The following is a 19,517-nucleotide window of genomic DNA, read 5'->3' on the forward strand; positions in this document are numbered from 1 at the left end:
ACAAAAGGGCTTTCTGTGAGTGCAGATAGGCTGTGATGTGTCTTATGGAGAAAATACATGTGTTGGGTAAGCTTCGTTCAGGTGTGACTTGGTCATGGGATCATTGTGAATGAACCAACATAACTGAGATGTCTATAAATACAAACACACAGAAAACAAAATTAAGTACTGATCAGTTGATGAAGATTTTGTTACCAGAGTCTCATAGGACCCTAACCCTGTATTTCCTCTAGAACCAACAGTTTAGTATTTGCTAATTCAGTTTTCACAATGACCTTATAGAATGTTCCTGTGAATAATAAGAATTGAGTGTATATGGGTAAATAGAGAAGTCAATCTTTTTTTTTTTAATTTTTTCTTTATTCTTTTTTTTTTTTTTTTTTGTTGAGACAGAGTCTCACTCTGTCGCCCAGGCTGGAGCGCAGTGGCGTGATCTCGGCTCGCTGCAAGCTCCACCTCCCAGGTTCAAGAGATTCTCCCGCCTCAGCTTCCCGAGTAGCTGGGACTACAGGCGCCCGCCACCACGCCCAGCTAATTTTTTGTATTTTTAGTAGAGACAGGGTTTCACTGTGTTAGCCAGGATGGTCTCAATCTCCTGACCTCGTGATCCACCCGCTTAGGCCTCCCAAAGTGCTGGGATTATAGGTGTGAACCACCATGCCTGGCCTTATTTTAAATTATTTAAAGACACATGACAATGTAGTGCAAAAATGTTAACACTCTTCTGGGTTTATAAAGTATGCAGATATAAAATATTTGCCAACAAAAATACAGAAATAAAGGAAAGGAGTAAATTAAGTTATACTGTACTGTTGCATGATTCTTACATTTCATATAAAGTGGCTGTTCTGTGTAGGAAACGCACAAGGGGAGAATAAAAGACACACAAATACCTTTAAGGGTTAACAACCTTTATCCCATGTAAATGACAATGCAGATATAATAAGCAAATCATATAATAAGCAAATGATATAATAAGCAAATTGTAATGGGAAAGGGAGAAGGGAAAAGATATATGTATATGTATGTATATATATATATATATACACACACACACACACACACACACACACACACCAGACTACGGAGGATTCATCACCGGGAAGCTATAGCCTGGACTCCAGTGTCAGCCACCTGTCCATGCACAGATAAGGGGAGGTCTCATGAAGCTTTGGTGTGGTCTGGGGCCCTAGCTCTTTTTGTAATGAGTTGTTTGGCATAAGGCCCAGTCTCAAGGGCCCTTTGCAACTGAGCTCAAGGAACACAAAAAGATCATCTTGCTTTTGCGATTGTCTATTGTTTTTTAAGAACTAATGTATCAGAATAGGTTAAAATAGACATTTCTTTGAAACAGTGCTGGATGAATGCCTCAAGGAGCTCACAAAACCTGTTCTGGGACTCGGTGACCACTGTTTGTGTCCATGTTCAATTGAGTTCAATTTTAATATTTAACTTTTCCTCCACAGTGACACAATATTAAATCCAAGTAGATAACAAAAATGAGACATATTATAATCCTTAGAACAACCACCAAAAATTTAATATGGAAAATAGTATCTTAAAAGTCTAATGAATGAATTAAAATAGAATCTTAAGAATATTTGATTAATTCAAAAGAATGCAGAAAGAATGAACAGAGGAACAAAAAACAAATGGAACAGATATAAAATAATTAGTAAAATTGGTGGGCCTAAATACCACCATATATCAGTAAGTACATTAAATATAAATAAACACTCAGATGAAAAAGCAAAAAATGTCAGACTGAATAAAAGAAGGTTGCATGAATTAGTAAGCAAATGAATGAACACACTATCTTGGAACAAATGAACCAAATGGCGTTAGCAAATATTTTCATCATTAAAGGAAACCAGTTAAGAAACTATTATCCCACATTCTCTGTTCATAACAGTGTATTTCTGGGTCAAGTCCCACTCCTGGCTTCAAAACTGGGCATGTAACCCAGATCTGGATATTTAGAGCACAGTCTCTCCCTATCTACAGTGATTGAATAAGAAACAGATATATGACTGAAAGTGTACTAATGTGAATTATGGCAAATATTTTTGCTGGAATATTGAGAAAAAGAAGCTATTTTCTCACACGTTTCCAAGCTAATATGATGTAAACCTGAATCTGCTGGTTGCCTCTGCCTGTTTGATAATGAAGACAACACAGAAAAAAACAGAATTGGAAAACATGAACATACTTCCGATGTCATCATTTTAGCCATTGGATCCAAGCATGCCTGAAGCCATATACACTCTGTCTTTTCAGTTATTTGAGCAATCAAAAAAAAAAAAAACAAAAAAGAAAATCACCATTTGTTGGTTTCTATTCTTTATAGCCAAAAGAGACAGGATGAACACAATTAGCAAATGAATTATTTTCCAAATAATCAATAATATCAATTGAAGTAAGATACATCTATTGAATGAGTTTGTTTCTAATTCCTGACCCACTTCCTTCAACCATAAAAAATCTCTGCAAACTCATACACCAGAAATAATATAGAGGGTTGGCTTCAATCCTCTACAATTGATGGATATTGTTCATGAAAACATTGTACCCTCTAATTTCCACATGACATATTAGTAGGGCCCAGAGGGTGTGCTCTCAACCAACAGAAGTCCCCCCTTGGCTGTTGTCCTTAGAAGGATTCTTTATCGTTTTCCCAGACTATGCAATCTCTATCACTGTGGGTTTCACTCACGTCCGTGTGAAGAGACCACTAAACAGGCTTTGTGTGAGCAGCAAGGCTGTTTATTTCACCTGGGTGCAGGGGGGCTGAGTCCAAAAAGAGAGTCAGCGAAGGGAGATAGGGGTAGGGCCGTTTTATAGGATTTGGGTAGGTAAAGGAAAATTACAGTCAAAGGGGGTTGTTCTCTGGTGCGGTCTAGGGCCCTAGCTCTTTTTGTAATGAGGGGCAGGGGCGGGGGTCACAAGGTGCTCTATGGGGGAGCTTTTGAGCCGGGATGAGCCAGGAGAAGGAATTTCACAAGGTAATGTCATCAGTTAAGGCAGGAACAGGCCATTTTCACTTCTTTTGTGGTGGAATGTCATCAGTTAAGGCAGGAACCGCCATCTGGATGTGCACGTGCAGGTCACAGGGGATATGATGGCTTAGCTTGGGCTCAGAGGCCTGACAGTGGGTCTATGTATAAGGATATTGACCACCTCCTTCTCACATCATTGAAACACTGACTATTGTTATACACAGAAGCTAAAGCAGGAGAGATTTCAAGTAGATCTCTGTTAATCGCTGATGTTTAAGGGAATTTGACACAATTAATAACGTGCATGACTAAAAAGGGAAATTATCTCCTAATCTTGATAAATCACCGCCCAAATAATTGATTTTCTCATATCTCTTTACTTTTTGGAATGAAAAAATGTGTTTTTAGAAACTTGCAAAATTAGCTGTTTTATGTCTTAGGATCTTCCATGAATCACAGATTTTTGTGAAATGGACAGACACCAATGGCGTCTACAACTATTTACTGTCACAGATACAGAGAATGAGTACAATGCCAGCTGATTAATACATGTACACCAGTGGAGATATGATATATTTACCAGAACTGGCTCTGCACTCAATTCAAGAAAACTGTCTTGGGAGGTTTTGCAAGTAAAAGCAAAATGGCTACAATACTCTGTGTTTATTCATAAAACATGGTACATTCTCCACAAATGTCTGATGCATTGAACTGGATATATATTAGAACACAGTTATTGTATTAGTCTGTTCTCACACTGCTAATAAAGACATACCCAAGATTGGGTAATTTATAAAGGAAAGAGGTTTAGTTGACTTGCAGTTCCACATGGCTGGGGAGGCCCCACAATTATAGTGGAAGGCAAATGAGGAGCAAAGTCACGTCTTACATGGCAGCAGGCAAGAGAGTTTGTCCAGGGGATCTCCTCTTTATAAAATCATCAGATCTCATGAGATTTATTCACTACCTCGAGAACAGTATGGGGGAAATCACCCCCTATGATTCAATTATCTCTGCCTGGCTCTGCCTTTTAGGGACTATTACAATTCAAGGTGAGATTTGGGTGGGGACACAGCCAAACCATATCAGTTGTACACAGAATATGATTTGAATACATCTGAGAAAATTATTTTCTCAGATAGCCTAGAAAGCTGAAAGAGAGGGTATTACTATGTTTGCCTTAAATCATAGAAACAGAGTCCTTAGAAGGAAGTACAAAGCTGGACTGAGAAATGAAAGGGATGAATGAGGCTGGGACTAGAGTGAGCCAATTGAGGGTCTAGGGGTACCAAATAAAGGAAGTGTGTGCTCTGTGGCACTTTCATGACCTTGGCAATGACGACCTGCTTCCATTTTGCAGTAGGCGCCTCCCTTGTCTTGCCCCAGTCCTGTCCCTGAGTGTGGGGCACGCATTGTAGGAAAAGAAGGATGGAGAAAGCATTCTACGTATAAAAAGCAATGTGTGTTGAGAACCAGAGATGTGACAGAGAAGAAAGAAGCAAGTTCTTTTAACTACAGCAAACAATGCAGGAGTTGGAGGTGGGGTGTAAAAGATGAAGCTAGAGAGGTGGGCTGCTGCCAAATTGGGAAAAGTCTCATATGCTGTGATGAGGATCTTTGACTCTTTGCCCTTGACAAAGGTGAACTGATGCAATCTTCAAGGTCAGGATGGTTTTTATAAAGGATCATTGTGATAAAGCAGTGTGAAAAATGGCTTAGAAGAGAAAAACTAAAGCTTGTGAATCTTAGGTAGCTGCAGTAACTTCTTCAGAAGAGTGGGTGGATGTCCTGGAGGCATAGAGAGTGGACTTCACCTGGACTTGGTCACAGAATGTGTCTGATGAGGCCACATGTAACTCAGTGGTCTCTCGACTGGGCAAGTAGGAACTTCCACCAACTAAGCAAGACAAGAGCAAGAGCTGATGAAGAGAGCAAGCTGTTAAGTTTCAGTTTGGGACATGTTTTAAAACATTTGAGTAAGTTAGATCAGATACCTTTTGATTTAGTTGGTAAGAAAACTGATCCTAGTTTTCTGACACTCCATAAACAGAGAAACCAGAGTTGTCTTTAATCTGTTTTTCACATTTTTTTTAGCTGATCACCAGGACTTGGTGGGCAAATAAGATCTCACCAGTGACTTGAACTACTTTAGCTGAGAAAATATTTAAAAAGCAATTCCCAGTTTTACTTGGGAAAAAAAAAAATAAGCAAGCTTGTCCCCAGAACCCTGAAACTGAACTCATGGCTATCACTTATAATTTCTTGGCTTTGGAAATCCATGAAAAGCATCTCCAGGGCCTTACCATTTTTCATAACCTTTATTTTAAAATCAGCTTCTTGTTGCTGATCACCTAGGCCCCTGCTGAATAAAAGTTGAACTAACTTAAAACAAAAGCACGCATGCAGAATGCATACTACTCTACCCTATGAGTGAAATGTCAAATTCTCCTGCTGCCTATTTTCAAAATGTACCTTTTATCGCTGCCCTCATCATCCTCAAATAAAATCCTCATTAAAAAAAAAAATCTTTTGGCTCTCTCATGGCTCAGACTTGACATCAAAAGCCATAGACTAAAACGTAGGAAGGTTTTATTTTATTTTTTTTATTTCACCTTTTGTTAGCAGAAAACACACACAAACAGAAACTCCATTCTCAACTGTGATCATAACAACAGTTCACTTTTTACCTGGTGAAACGGTGTCCTTGTCTGGGGTAAATACCCAGGGTTCGTTGTCCCACACCAAGGAAATTTAGTACCTAGACACACAAGAAGTGGGTTTAGGAGTGGTCATTTAATAGGCAAAAGAAAGAGAAAAGGCCAGGTGTGGTGGCTCACGCCTGTAATCCCTGCGCTTTGGGAGGCTGAGGGGGGTGGATCACCTGAGGTCGGGAGTTCAACACCAGCCTCACCAACATGATGAAACCCCGTCTCTACTAAAAATACAAAAAATTAGCCAGGCCACTGGTGGCCAGAGCCAGCTACTCAGGAAGGTGAGGCAGGAGAATCCCTTGAACCTGGGCGGCAGAGCTTGCAGTGAGCTGAGATAGCACCGCTGCACGCCAGCCTGGGCAACAAGAGTGAAACTCCATCTCAAAAAGAAAAGAAAAGAAAAGAGAATAGCTCTCTCTCTTGCTGGAAAGAGGGGCCCCAGTGGGACTCCCTGCTCGCAGCAGAGTGCACCAGATTTTATAAACAGGCTTGAGGAGGCGATGTCTGAGTTACATAGGGCCCACAGATTATTTGGACCAGGTGTGATGTTTACATAGTGCAGAGGAAACTGGCCACCTGCCCTAATCTTATTTTGTAAATGCAGTCTTTGCCTGCTGGGCGCCATGTTGTCTGCTCCCGACTGCACCCGTGGTTGGCAAGGAGATGGGAAGACGGAGCCGCCATGTTGGACATGCCTACTCCCCAGGTAGCCCCTTTCCTATTGGCATAGCTGCTAGGATTGATCCGTGCAAGCTTCTAGCTTGCCTTTCTACGTCTGCAGCTGGATTTTACAGGCTGCTCTTTGTTAGAAAAGAAAATGATTTGGGGGGCTGCTTTTAATTGAAAGGCAGACCCTACCAAGGACTCCCTTACCCTCACTAGCTGCCTAAATCATTTCTTTTTAACTCCGATATCACTTGTATAGCACCTTCTCTGTGGAGTTTCTCCAGCTTTCACATTGTGAGCAGAGCCTGACCTCACAGCCCTTGTGCATTTTGCAGCTCTTAGCACACTTTGTGGTGATAATCTGTTCCCTCCCCTGGCTTCCCCATGAGAATGCAGAGACCTGAACTCTTTTACCTCCAGGATGTAGGTAAATATTACATAAATGAATGAGTGACTGATGAATAGGCACTAATGGGATGGAAAAATTGTCCTGTCTCTGAAACGTGGTGTCATAGCAGGACTTCTTTCCTTTGCCGCTGTCATTGGCAACAACAAAGGCTCTGCCCTCCCTGGTCCTTATCACCTTCCATGTTGACAGGCTTGCAGGACAGCAGGTGGGGGTAAGGGCTGCCTTTTGAGGCCCACGCAGAGCCAGGTAATAGGTTTGCTGATGGAGGAACACACTGCCCTGACCTCATTATCTCTGAGCTCTGGCTGCAGGAAGTCATCCTTGCCTCACCTAATGGCCTTCCCTCATCTTCTTCTCAATGCACTCCCGGCGAGACCCTCCAAAGCCTGTGACATAAGCAATGAGAAAGGCACTCTGCCTTCACAGCTGCCATATGATTTACTTTGAAGCCCATAAGCTCCAGGATTGCAAATTCCAATTCAAAAACAGCAGGAAAAATGATTAGTAAAGGACGCACTGATGCTCCAGTTTAGAAAAGACATGTTCTCTCCTGATGCACTGAGACATGCTAGTTCGTCTGTCTGCTGTGGTTGGCCCCACTTTTCTAGCTGATGAAAATCTGTTCTGCGTGGGCCCTTCAGGTGCTCGTGCATTCAGTCAATGAACACTGCCAAGCCCTGTAATGGGGCCAAGTCTATCTCATACCTCACTCCTTTGAGGAAGCCTTCCCCAACTTCCTCAGTCTAAGTTGATTCAGGCATAGTACATTTCATATTTGTTTTAATTATACATTTGCTGCTTTGACTCTCCTGCCTCCATTGGGAAATGGCTGGGGAACAACCATGAATGTCTGTATTTCCAGCACTGAGAATGTCATTCAATGCACAGTAGAAACGTAGCAAATGAGAAAGTGGTGTTCAGAATCCCACATTAGCTGTAGAATCCCACTTTTCAAAACCAGAGATTTTTCAGAGATAAATATATTTTTTCCCTATGGGTTATGAAGAAAATGCACATATTTCCACTGTTTCTTCTTGACACTAATTAGTGTTTTTTTTAATGAAGAGCCCTGTCTTGCATTGATATTTAAGGTGCATCTCAAACTATCATCAGTGTTACTGGAGAATAACCCTGAGCAGATATCTACAAGTATTGGGTCCTAGAAAAGCAATAAAAACACAAACAACAAAAGAAACATCACTTCCTGAGAATACTTAAGGTTCAAATCTGGAGTATACAAGAATTTCAGATAAAAGTCTACAAATTGGGTGTAGTGTATACTGCTTGGGTGATGAGTGCACCAAAATCTCACAAATCACCACTAAAGAACTTACTCATGTAACCAAGAATTTCAAGAATTTCAAGACACTAAAGACAAACCAATAGTTCTAAATTTGTGGTCAATCCATAGCCGATTGTTACGCTGGAATATCTTGTGTCTCAAGTTTATAAAAAGGACCATGGCATTATTAGCCAAATGTCATAAGGCATTTGCACACATTATTAATTAACCTATGAGATGTAGCATGCCTAAGAAGGCCCGCCATAGGACATCAGCATCCTAAAATAGAGCAAAGAATTGGTAGCACCTTAGTTTATAAAGTCTCTTGTAGAAATAGGTATGTGCTCACCTATAAAATAAGCGGTTAGTAGGTCCCTTTATAAGTGGCAGCACTTTGTTGGTGATTCTGTGGGGTAAATAGATGGGTTTTCCAAGGATATGGGGTTGAGGAAAAGAGAGAAGGATAGATGGATAGAGACAGAGAGGCAGAGAAAGAGGAGAGATAAGGAGAGAGACAGAGGAGAGAAGAGATTAAAATGTTTCTCCTCTTAGCTATAATTTTAAGGTTAACAAGAAGGACAAATAAGGTACATTGATACCCACAAAATGCAAAATAAGCATAGGATGATGCTGAAGGGCTTGCCTCACATCTTCTACCTAGTTATAGACTTGGCTATCTTTTGTTGGCATAGATGAGGTGAGCAGGGAACACTTCTACACCACTGGTGGGAATGTACACTAGTACAACCAGTGTGGAAAACAGTGTGGAGATTCCTTAAAGAACTGAAGGTAGAACTGCCATTCAATCCAGCAATCCAGCTACTGAGTATCTACCCAGAGAAAAAGAAGACATTATACAAAAAAGATACTTGCGTACACATGTTTATAGCAGCACAATTCGTGATTGCAAAAATGTGGAACTAACCCAAATGCCCATAAATCAATGAGTGGATAAAGAAACTGAGATATATATATATATATATATATATATATATATATCTACACACACACACACACACACGCATATATATATACACACATATATACACATATACACATATACACATATACATGTATATATACACACATATATACATATACACACATATATATGTGTGTATATATATATATGATGGAATACTACTCAACCATAAAAAAGGAATGAATTAGTGGCATTCGTAGCAACCTGGATGAGATTGGAGACTATTATTCTAAGTGAAGTAACTCAGGAATGGAAAATCAAACATCGTACATTCTCACTCATAAGTGGGAGCTAAGCTATGAGGATGCAAAGGCATACGAATGACACAATGGACTTTGGGGACTCAGGGGGAACGGATGGGAAAGGGGTGAAGGATAAAAGTCTATAATTGGTTGTAGTGTATACTGCTCAACATCTCACAAATCATCACTCAAGGACTTAATCATGTAACCAAACACCACCTGTTCCACAATAACCTACGGAAATAAAAAATTTTAACTTAAAAAAAAAAAAGCAAATAAAACACCACCACTTCAGCCATGTCCTTTTTTTTTCTCTCTCTCTTTTCTTTTTTGAGACAGAGTCTCACTCCATTGCCCAGGCTGGAGTGCAGTGGCGCGATCTCAGCTCACTGCAACCGCCACCTCCTGGGTTCAAGCAATTCTCCTGCCTCAGCCTCCCAAGTAGCTGGGATTACAGGCATGCACCACCACGCCTGGCTAATTTTTGTATTTTCAGTAGAGACAGGGTTTCTTCATGTTGGCCAGCCTGGTCTCAAACTCCTGACCTCAGGTGATCCTCCCGCCTAGGCCTCCCAAAATGCTGGGATTACAGGCATGAGCCACTGCAGCTGGCCAGTCATGTCTTATTTCATACCCAAACAGTTGAATAAAGTTAAGTTTTTTAGTACAGAAAATCAAAATAGAAATAAAATTGCCACCTTTGCCATTTGGTTGCTGCGAATAGCTCACCCCCATTGTAAGCGGAGTTGGGACAAGTTCCCCAATACCTCTTTAAGGAAGAAGGGTATTTTGAGAGCGGAGCATTATTGCATTGAGAATTCAAAAAATACAAAATCCAGTCTTCGTGGCCAGAGGTTCTGACTCATTAGGAATGAAGTAGGGGGCAGCAAACTGTAGTTTTAAAACTCCAAAAGACGGCTTTTGCTTATAGGGGAATGCCAAGGGGCCAGCCAGCCAACGTGGAAGGAATGCAGGAAAAAGAAAATCACTATTTTATTACCTCCATAGTAAAGATAGGACCAGACAAGAATCATCAATGGATATTATATCTGGCTGAATGGGGAGTTCTGATGAGAAGTATATTTATAGGGTGTTAGAGTGTCTCTTCACAGGCTGCTTAGCAGGGACAAGGGCAGCAAAAACATATCACTTATATAGCAGAGGAATCGGATCATGTGTAATGTACATTTGAAGGATAATATGCAAGATTCAATGGTAACACGTGGAAATTAACTAGCCCTGGGCTGATACACAGTAAATGCTCAGGAAATGTACAGATCGTTTCCGTGTTAATGGCAACTGCATTAGTCAGGGTGTAGTTCGCAAAACAGAAGACTCTTCAGGTAATAACAACAGAGAGGGCTGGGTGTGATGGCTCAAGCCTGTAGTCTCAGCACTTTGAGAGGCCAAGGCAGGAGGATTGCTTGAGCTTAGGAGTTAGAGACCAGGCTGGGCAACATAGCGAGACTTGTCTCTATGAAATAAAAAGAATTAACGAGGTGTAGCCCAGAGTTGGCACAGCAGCCTGTACCCTTGACCAAGCTCCACCAAACCAAGGGCTATGCATACAGAGGACAAGTAATTGAACTTTTTTTTTTTTTTTGAGCTGACGTCTCGATCTTGTCACCCAGGCAGGAGTGCAATGGTGTGATTTTGGCTCACTGGAACCTCTGCCTCCCAGGTTCCAGCAATTCTCCTGCCTCAGCCTCCCGAGTAGCTGGGATTACAGCCATGTACCACCACACCCAGCTAATTTTTGTATTTTTAGTAGAGACTGGGTTTCACCGTGTTGGCCAGGCTGGTCTCGAACTCCTGACTTCAAGTGATTCACCTGCCTTGGCCTCCCAAAGTGCTGGGATTACAGGCGTGAGCCACCGCATCTGGCCTTAAACCTTCTTTTTAAAGGAGCCACTGCTTGCAATAAATGCCTTGAAGATATGCATTCGCCTCTGTCTGAGTAGAAGTGAGCACGGTGTCTTGCAATTCCTCTTTACCTGCATGAGCAAATGTGTATTCAGCCCAGAAATGCAGCCCTCACCTTGGGAAGCAGCCTGGGCTCATCTGGGACCTCAGGGACTCTTAAAAGTCTGAAGCATCAAACGACCCTATGAAGGGAACCTGCTGAGCCAGGGCTAGCACATACTCTTCCCTACTGGGCTTATTAGAGTGCCAGTTAGATGGAATATATTAGCACCTTTGAGAACTCTCTTCCTGTGCAATGACACAGTGAGAAAAATGTCTTGTCTCCTACTCCCAACATGTGTGGTAGTGTGGCAGGGGAAGGAAGGGAAGGAGAGGCTTTTGCTTCTGTTCATGGAAAAGATGAAGGATGCTTTCCATGCCCTTCTTTCTAGCAGTGCAAGAGAGTAAGAGACCACCAGGAAGGGTGGACAGCAGGTGCATACAAAACTACTCAGCCCTGCCCCTAGCTCAGGACTCACCTCACCCCCAGAGAATATCATCACAGGAGCAAGAGGGTAAAGTTCTGAGATTCAAGGTTTTTAGGCCCAGAGGAGCACCAACTATTAGTCTTGCTTGATTTAGGAAACTTGGCTGGAAACCTTGGCTCTATCAATTTTTTTTTTTTTTTTTTTTGGTTGTTGTTGTTGTTAAATAACTTTGAGGCCCATAGGCTGAATCTTTTTGAGTCTCCATGTTCTTCTCTGCAAAATGCCATTCCTTGCACCATCATTGGGAAGACTGAATAAATAGGACACCAGAAATGTGTAAGTGCTATATAGGATCCTATATGCCTTCTTGTTAACTTTCAAAAGATGGGGTTGTGTGGCTATTGTTGACTTGACTTAGACCGATGATGATGATGCTGATTTCTTTTTTTTTCTTTTTTCTTTCTTTCTTTCTTTTCTTTTTCTTTTTTTTTTTTTTTTTTTTTTTTGAGATAGAGTTTTGCTCTTGTTGCCCAGGCTGGAGTGCAATGGCGTGATCTCTGCTCACCACAACCTGTGCCTCCCAGGTTCAAGCTATTCTCCTGCTTCAGCCTTCCGAGTAGCTGGGATTACAGGCATGCACCACCATGCCAGGCTAATTTTGTATTTTTAGTAGAGATGGGGTTTCTCCATGTTGTTCAAGTTGGTCTCAAACTCCTGACCTCAGGTGATCTGCCCGCCTCGGCCTCCCAAAGTGCTGGGATTACAGGCATGAGCCCACCATGCCCGGTGACGATGATGCTGATTTCTATTGTCATTTTGGAAAAAGCAAAGGAAATACCTCCTGCACTTTAATTCTACAAATGGAGGCATCTGAGCATGAGAAAATGGGTAGACAGTGCTTCTGGGATGTCATAGGAGTGACAGGTTCCCCCTGCCTCTCTTCTTCTCACTCAGCAAAACATTGCTTTGTTTACAGTAAAAGTCTGGGGAGTGGACACTTTATTTGTCCAGCATGCGGTGACTGAGAATGAAGCCCTCCTGCCCTGGAGGGATGTTGACTGACAGCTGCATCCTCCAGCCAGATTTGTCTCCCTGCCCCTGTCTGCCTCTCTGGCTAGTCCCCGCCCCTCTGTCCCTGCAAAACAGCCTTCTGTCCACCAGTCTCCATGACAGCAGCTTCTGAGAGTAATGGGAGGTGCCGTAGGGAGATGAGGGTCACATAATATGTTGAGTCCCCTTTTAAGGCTGCCAGTTTATCACTTTTGGAGACGCAATGCGATAATTGCTAAGCCATCCCCAGACATTTCTAGTGGGTGGGTGGAGAGCCCTCTCCTGCTCCGCTCATGCCATTCTACCTATAACGTAAAGACCTGGGTGGATCTTAGAATCTAAAGTACTAACTCAAGGGGTGTGAAACAGATAACTGGGTTTTCATCCCTTCAACCAGGCTGGCCTGTCCAACCACAAAGACTCTCATAGGAACTTTCTCCTAGCAACTCTGAGGCCAGTTTATATTCTTAATTATGCAGCTTGAAGGCCAACCCTGACCACATTCTCTGGGTGTTGGGAGTAGAAACATCCTTCTTTGCCAGCAAAGGTCTATTTGACTTTTCAACCTATGACACTTCAACCCTTGTGTGTGCTTGTTTTGTTTTACAGAAATTTTGGAGCTCCAAGAACAGATGCTCAAGATGACATCACTACTCGGAATGGTGGCTTTGCAAATTGATGTGAATGTACTTGGCAGTCATCTTGAGATGCTGACATTACAAATCTGTCCTTCCAATCATCTGAACTCAATGTGATACCTTTTGGCCCAGTTTCAACAAACACTGTGAATGCATATGCTTGTAGAGCAAAGAGTCTACCCAGCTTAAGTCAAAAGTAGATCAAAAGAACAAGAGGTTTGTATTAAGAGTTGGACCCAGATTTATTTTCTGAACATGATTGTTCTCAGTTTCTAACTTTGTCTAATGCTATTGGAATCTACATTTCTACATGGCATTCTCTCAGCTTTCATAGACTAATTTATCTTAGGAATCTTTTTAATCATGTTGCCCACAGGAAATATGTGCAATTCTCTTTTCATTAAAAATAATTGAGATCTACCTTTGTGTGAATGCTCATGTTCCATCCTTTGGTATACAAATAGTGTTATCTATTTCTGTCTTATTTTTTGGTAGAAGAGACAGAAAAAGCAAATAAATGATGACTGTGCATTATGATACATATGATATGGGAACAAGCAAAGGGCCATGAGCACCCCAAAAAAGGGAGATTTAAAATTTGCATGGGTAATCGGGGCAGCCTTCGGAGAGGTGGTGGCATTTGAACTGGGTCTCATGTGAAGAATACAGAGAAGAACATTAGATAAGGAAGAAATCAAATACAAGAGAAAAAGGAGCAAAGGATATAAATAAAAAATTGACAGAAGAAATGTAAAAAGCCAAGGAGCATATGATGTTCAAAATAATGGTAATTAATTCCCCTCGGAATGGAAAATTTAGAAAGCTGGATATTGCCAAGTGTTTCTGAAATGTGAAGATATAGATGTTGGTGCAGCCATTCTGGAGAGCAATCTGTCGATATTTAGCCAAATTAGGTACACCCATGCTCTCTGCCCCACATTTAAGCTTCTGAGCATCTATCTTCCAGGGAAATTCTCATAGAGCTCAATGCTGCATTATTCAAGGTGGCTGGGGAGTTGAAGGTAACCTCTGGCACAGATGATAGTGTGCAATGAACTGAAACTGAGATTAACATAACTCTAAGACTAAGACTATAAAAAGAGAGAGAGAAAATAGAGACTGAAAATGGGCAGAGACATTGAAAAGGCAGTGAAGCTTGGGAGATAATATGTATGCTTTTCTAAATATCAGAAATGTTCATACTTCTGTTTCATTGGAAGTGTTTGGAAAGCAATGGAAAGACCTGGGTAGGTAGGTTGGAGAGAGAATATAAAGAGCCTTATAAGTCATGTTAAAGGGATTGATGCTTTATTTATAGTTAGGGGGCAGCCAACCAGAGTTTACAGAGTGGACAGTGACATGACTGTGTTTGGGTTTTTAAGTAAATCACTCAAGCAGCAGCTTGAATTAAGGACTAGAAAAAGATGCTACATATCATGGCACCAAGGGCTACTGGAATCCTAGTAACAATAGAGAAGTGTTCATCTTTAGCTGTATTTTCTCCTCCATGGATAAGTAAAATGGAGCATGAACAGTGTCCCCAAGGTGCCTAAGGCTCCATTTCTATCAGTTTTCCAGGGGCATCTCTTATCCCTTCTCCAAGAGCCATGGAACTATCCCTGAAGCTTTCTCTAAACTCCAGCCAAGCTCCATTTCATCAACTTCTTTGAATTGGATCCATGCAGGCAGGGTCCAGAGGGTGACCCACTAATGAGGCTTGGTTTCTACCTTTCAGACTTAAAAGATTCTTCCTGCTATTCACATTTGCTCTGGTTCACATCCTAATTCTTTCCTTAGGAATAAGAAGGCAAACAATGATGACTTACCTTGGTAGCATCTAAATGATGACTTACCTTGGTAGCATCTAAGGACTTCTAAGGAAAGTCTTGGGGTTTAATATTAGAAAATTAATCAATGTGATTCACCATATTAAACACTTAAAAAGAAAAACCATACAAATATTTCAATGGATACAGGAGAAACGATTGTCAAAGTCCAACATCTGTTACCCAGTGTAATGCCTATATAACCTACCTGAATTTCTCCCCTACCTTAACCCTGCTTATCTTTAAGAAACAGAATGCTGGCATCTTAAGGTCAGGAGTTCTCCCTCATGACCAAACTGGCTGAAACTGGTAGCACCCAAGATGGCAGCTCACTTGCCCTCTGAAGAATTTCTAACTTCACTATAAGATTTCCATGCTTAATGGCACTCCCACCAGTGCCATGACAGTCACCATAACAGTGATTAGAAGAAATCATGAAAGGATAAAAAGGAAGGCAGCACTCCAATTCCAAGTTCTCCATCCATTCCCAGAAAAGACATGACTAATCTTCCCCTTGCTTTTTATGTCCAACCCTTTCATTAAAGATGCCTTATATCTGCAGCTTCTTAGTTGTCACAAGCCAGGAAGTTGAGCCACACTCCTGCTTCTCAATTCCACAGCCATTGAATAAAGCCTGAAACCCTTGATACTTACTTCATTTCCATATAGTGGCTTCACGACATCAAACAGGGAAAGACCCCGTCTTCTGGGGGACAGGCATTGTTGATAACACATCCATTGCAGATAAGAACTCTCAGCAACTTGGGAATAAGAGGGAACTTCCTCAGTCTGATAAAGTCATCTGAACTGCCATGGCTTGAACACGTACCCTCCAAAATTTAGTTGTTAAACCTTAATGGCCACTGTGATGGTATTAAGAGGTGGAGCTATAAGAGGTGGTTAGGTATAAAGGCACCCCTGTCATGATTGGGATTAAGGTCCCATAAACAAGAATTGATGGAGCATTTGGGTTCTCTTGCCCTTCCTCCTTGCATCATATGAGGACACAGTGTTCCTTCCCTATGGAGGATGCATTGTTCAAAGCACCATCTTGGAAGCACAGACCAGACCCACACTAGACAAACGAATCTATCAACATCTTGATCTTGGACTTCCTAGTCTCCAGAACTGTGCAAAATCAATTTCTGCTCTTTATAAATTACCCAGTCCATGGTATTTTGTTGTAGCTGCACAAATGGACTGAGACAGAAATAAAAACCTGTGCCTAACATAATTCTTAACAGTGAAAGGTTGAATGTTTTTCCCATAATACTAGTATCAAGACAGAGATAGCAACTCTCACTAGAAGTTCCAGCAGTGCAATCAGGTTAAAAAAAAAAAGAAAAGAAAAGAAACAAATAAACAAAAAGAAATACGTTTGTCTTTATTACAGATGACATGATTGATTATGTAGAAAGTAAGATGAAATCTCCACAAACCTACTAGAACTAATAATAAGTGGGTTTAGCTTGGTTGCAGGAAACAAAAACAATATACAAAAAGCAATCATAATTTTATATACTATAATCAAATAGTGGAAACAAAATTAAATTTTAAAAACTGTTTACTAAGCATCCAAAAAATGAAATACTTAGAGAAAATATGACCAAGAAAGATCTGTATGCCAAAGAGAACAAAACATTATTGAGAGAAAACAAAGGCTTAAATGTGTAGAGAAATATGTTGTGTTCATGGATCAGAAGACTAAATACTGTTAAGACGTTAATTCTCCCCAAATTGATCTAAACATTCAATAAAATCTTAATGGAATCCCTGTGAGCTTTTTTGTAGAAATTCATAAACTGATTCTAAAATTTACATGAAAATGTGAAGCACTTGAAAAAGCCAAACAACTTTGAAAAAGAACAACAAAGCTGGAAGACTAATGTTATTTTATTTAAATACTTATTTTAAAACTACAGCAAACCAAACAGTGTAGTATTGTTAGCAGTGGAGCGTATCCAAATCATGCAGCACCAAAGGATGTTACCGGTGGCAAATCCATCCAGGTCTGCGGCAGCCTAAATTCTTGCTGCCTCAGAAGAAAGAATTTGACTGAGGGGCGTAAGGTAGGAGAGACCAAGGCAAGTCTTAAAGCAGGAGTGAAAATGTATTTAAAAACTCTAGGCTGGGTGCAGTGGCTCACGCCTGTAATCCCAGCAATTGGAGAGGCCAAGGTGGGCGAATTACCTGAGGTCAGGAGTTTGAGACCAGCCTGGCCAACATGGTGAAACCCTGTCTCTACTAAAAATACCAAAAATTAGCTGGACATAGTGGTGGGTGCCTGTAATCCCAGCTACTCAGCAGGCTGAGACAGGAGAATTGCTTGAACCCAGGAGGCAGAGGTTGCAGTGAGCTGAGATCGTGCCATTGCACTCCAGCCTGGGCAACAAGAGTGAAACTCTGTCTCAAAAAAAAAAAAAAAAAAAAAAAAATGCTCTAGAGCAGGAACAAAAGGAAGAAAAGGACACTTGGAAGAAGGCCAAGGGGTAACTTGAAAGACAAATGCCAGTTTGACCTTTTGACTTAGGGTTTTATATGTTGGCACACTTCCAGGGTCTTGCATGCCTTCTCCACTAATTCTTCCCTTGGGGTAGGCTGATCCCATGAGCAGGGGCCTGCCAGCACGTGGGAAGTGAGCTTGTGCAGTGTTCTTACTGGAGTTGTGAGCATGCTCACCATGCTCACTGGAGGCATTTTTCCCTTACCAGTCCAGTGTTCCCAAAGGAAGGCCATCCGCCATTTTGGCTCTTAGAATGCATGCCTGAGCCAACTCGCCCAGCTCCTGAGATCTTATCAGGAAGATGCTGATGACCAGATTCAGGTGTTTCTATCTATTGGGAGCTGCCGTTCCCTGGCACCAGCTGCAGCCAATTATTATTTTAGCAAGAGAGTGTAACAACCACCTGACCATCACCTGATGGTCGCCTGACATGCCTGGCAGCGGGTGGAACCTCTCCTCTTCTGTCCTGCTCATGCCTGACTAGCTACCTACTCAAACAGTCTTGATGTCAAAATAGACAAATAGACCAACACAATAGGGCTTCCAAAAATAGACCCACACATACATGGACAACACTTTTTTTTTTTAAAAAAGTGAAATTCAACTCAAAGCAGGAGTGAGTCTTTTCAAGAATTGATGGTAGAACAAGTCAACATTTACACACACACACACACACACACACACAAGCTTCTGTCCATACCTCACACCCTATAGAAAAATTAACTGGAAATAAATTGTAAAATTGATTGTCAAATCTACAACCATTAAACACCTCAAATAAAACATAGAAGAAAGTCACTATGTATGTGGATTGCCCAGAAAATTATGAACTATGGTATTAGGTTGGTGCACAAGTTATTACAGTTTTTGCCATTTGCTTTTAATGGCAAAAGCCACAATTACTTGTGCACCAACTTAATACCAAAAGCACTACCATAAAAGAATGCATTCATAAATTAGGCATCATCATATTGCTTAATTAGGTGCTGCCTCAACCCAGTGACAGAGACCAGAACAGTGGTTTCCTGGGGTGGGGTGGATGGGGAGAAAATACAAAGGAACATACCAAAAAAAATCTCAGGGGTGATGGATGATCTTGGTTCTGATTATTATTTCACAGGAGTATTCCTATGTCAAAACTGATGAAATTGTACACTTCAAACATTGGAAAGTTACTATATGTTAGTTGTACCTCAATAAAGATGTTCAAAATAAATACTAAAAATTTTAAAAATGGAAAAGTAACAGAGACTTCAGGGAAGAAGCAGGGGATGCTGGGTAATAAAAACCAAAGAGAAACTAGTATCTCAGCAGGGAGAGAGTGGTCAGGAGTTGGCATGCTAAGAGGTTGTGTCACATGAGGAAAGACAATGTCCACATGTGTAAAATTGAAACAGTCCCCACAGAGTTAATAAAAATTACATGCCAAGGCTGGGTGCAGTGGCTCATGTCTGTAATCCCAGTACTTTGGGAAGCCAAGGCAGGTGGATCACCTGAGGTCAGGAGTTCGAGACCAGCCTGGCCAACATGGCAAAACCCCATCTCTACTAAAAACCAAAAATCAGCTGGGCATGGTGGCGGACACCTGTAGTCCTAGCTACTCAGGAGGCTGAGGCAGGAGAATCACTTGAACCTGGGAGGTGGAGGTTGTAGTGAGCAGAGATCATACCATTGCACTCCAGCCTGGGTGACAGAGTGAAACTCCATCTCAAAAAAAAAAAAAAAAAAAAAATTACATACCAGGTTCTCGACAAAAATATAGTTATAATTAAGCATTAATTGTGCTGCACTTTGGCCCACTTCCTTCTTGCTAAAAGTCTCA

The sequence above is a fragment of the Pongo pygmaeus genome, chromosome 6 (genome assembly GCF_028885625.2).
Source record: "Pongo pygmaeus isolate AG05252 chromosome 6, NHGRI_mPonPyg2-v2.0_pri, whole genome shotgun sequence".
Classification (NCBI taxonomy): Eukaryota; Metazoa; Chordata; class Mammalia; order Primates; family Hominidae; genus Pongo; species Pongo pygmaeus.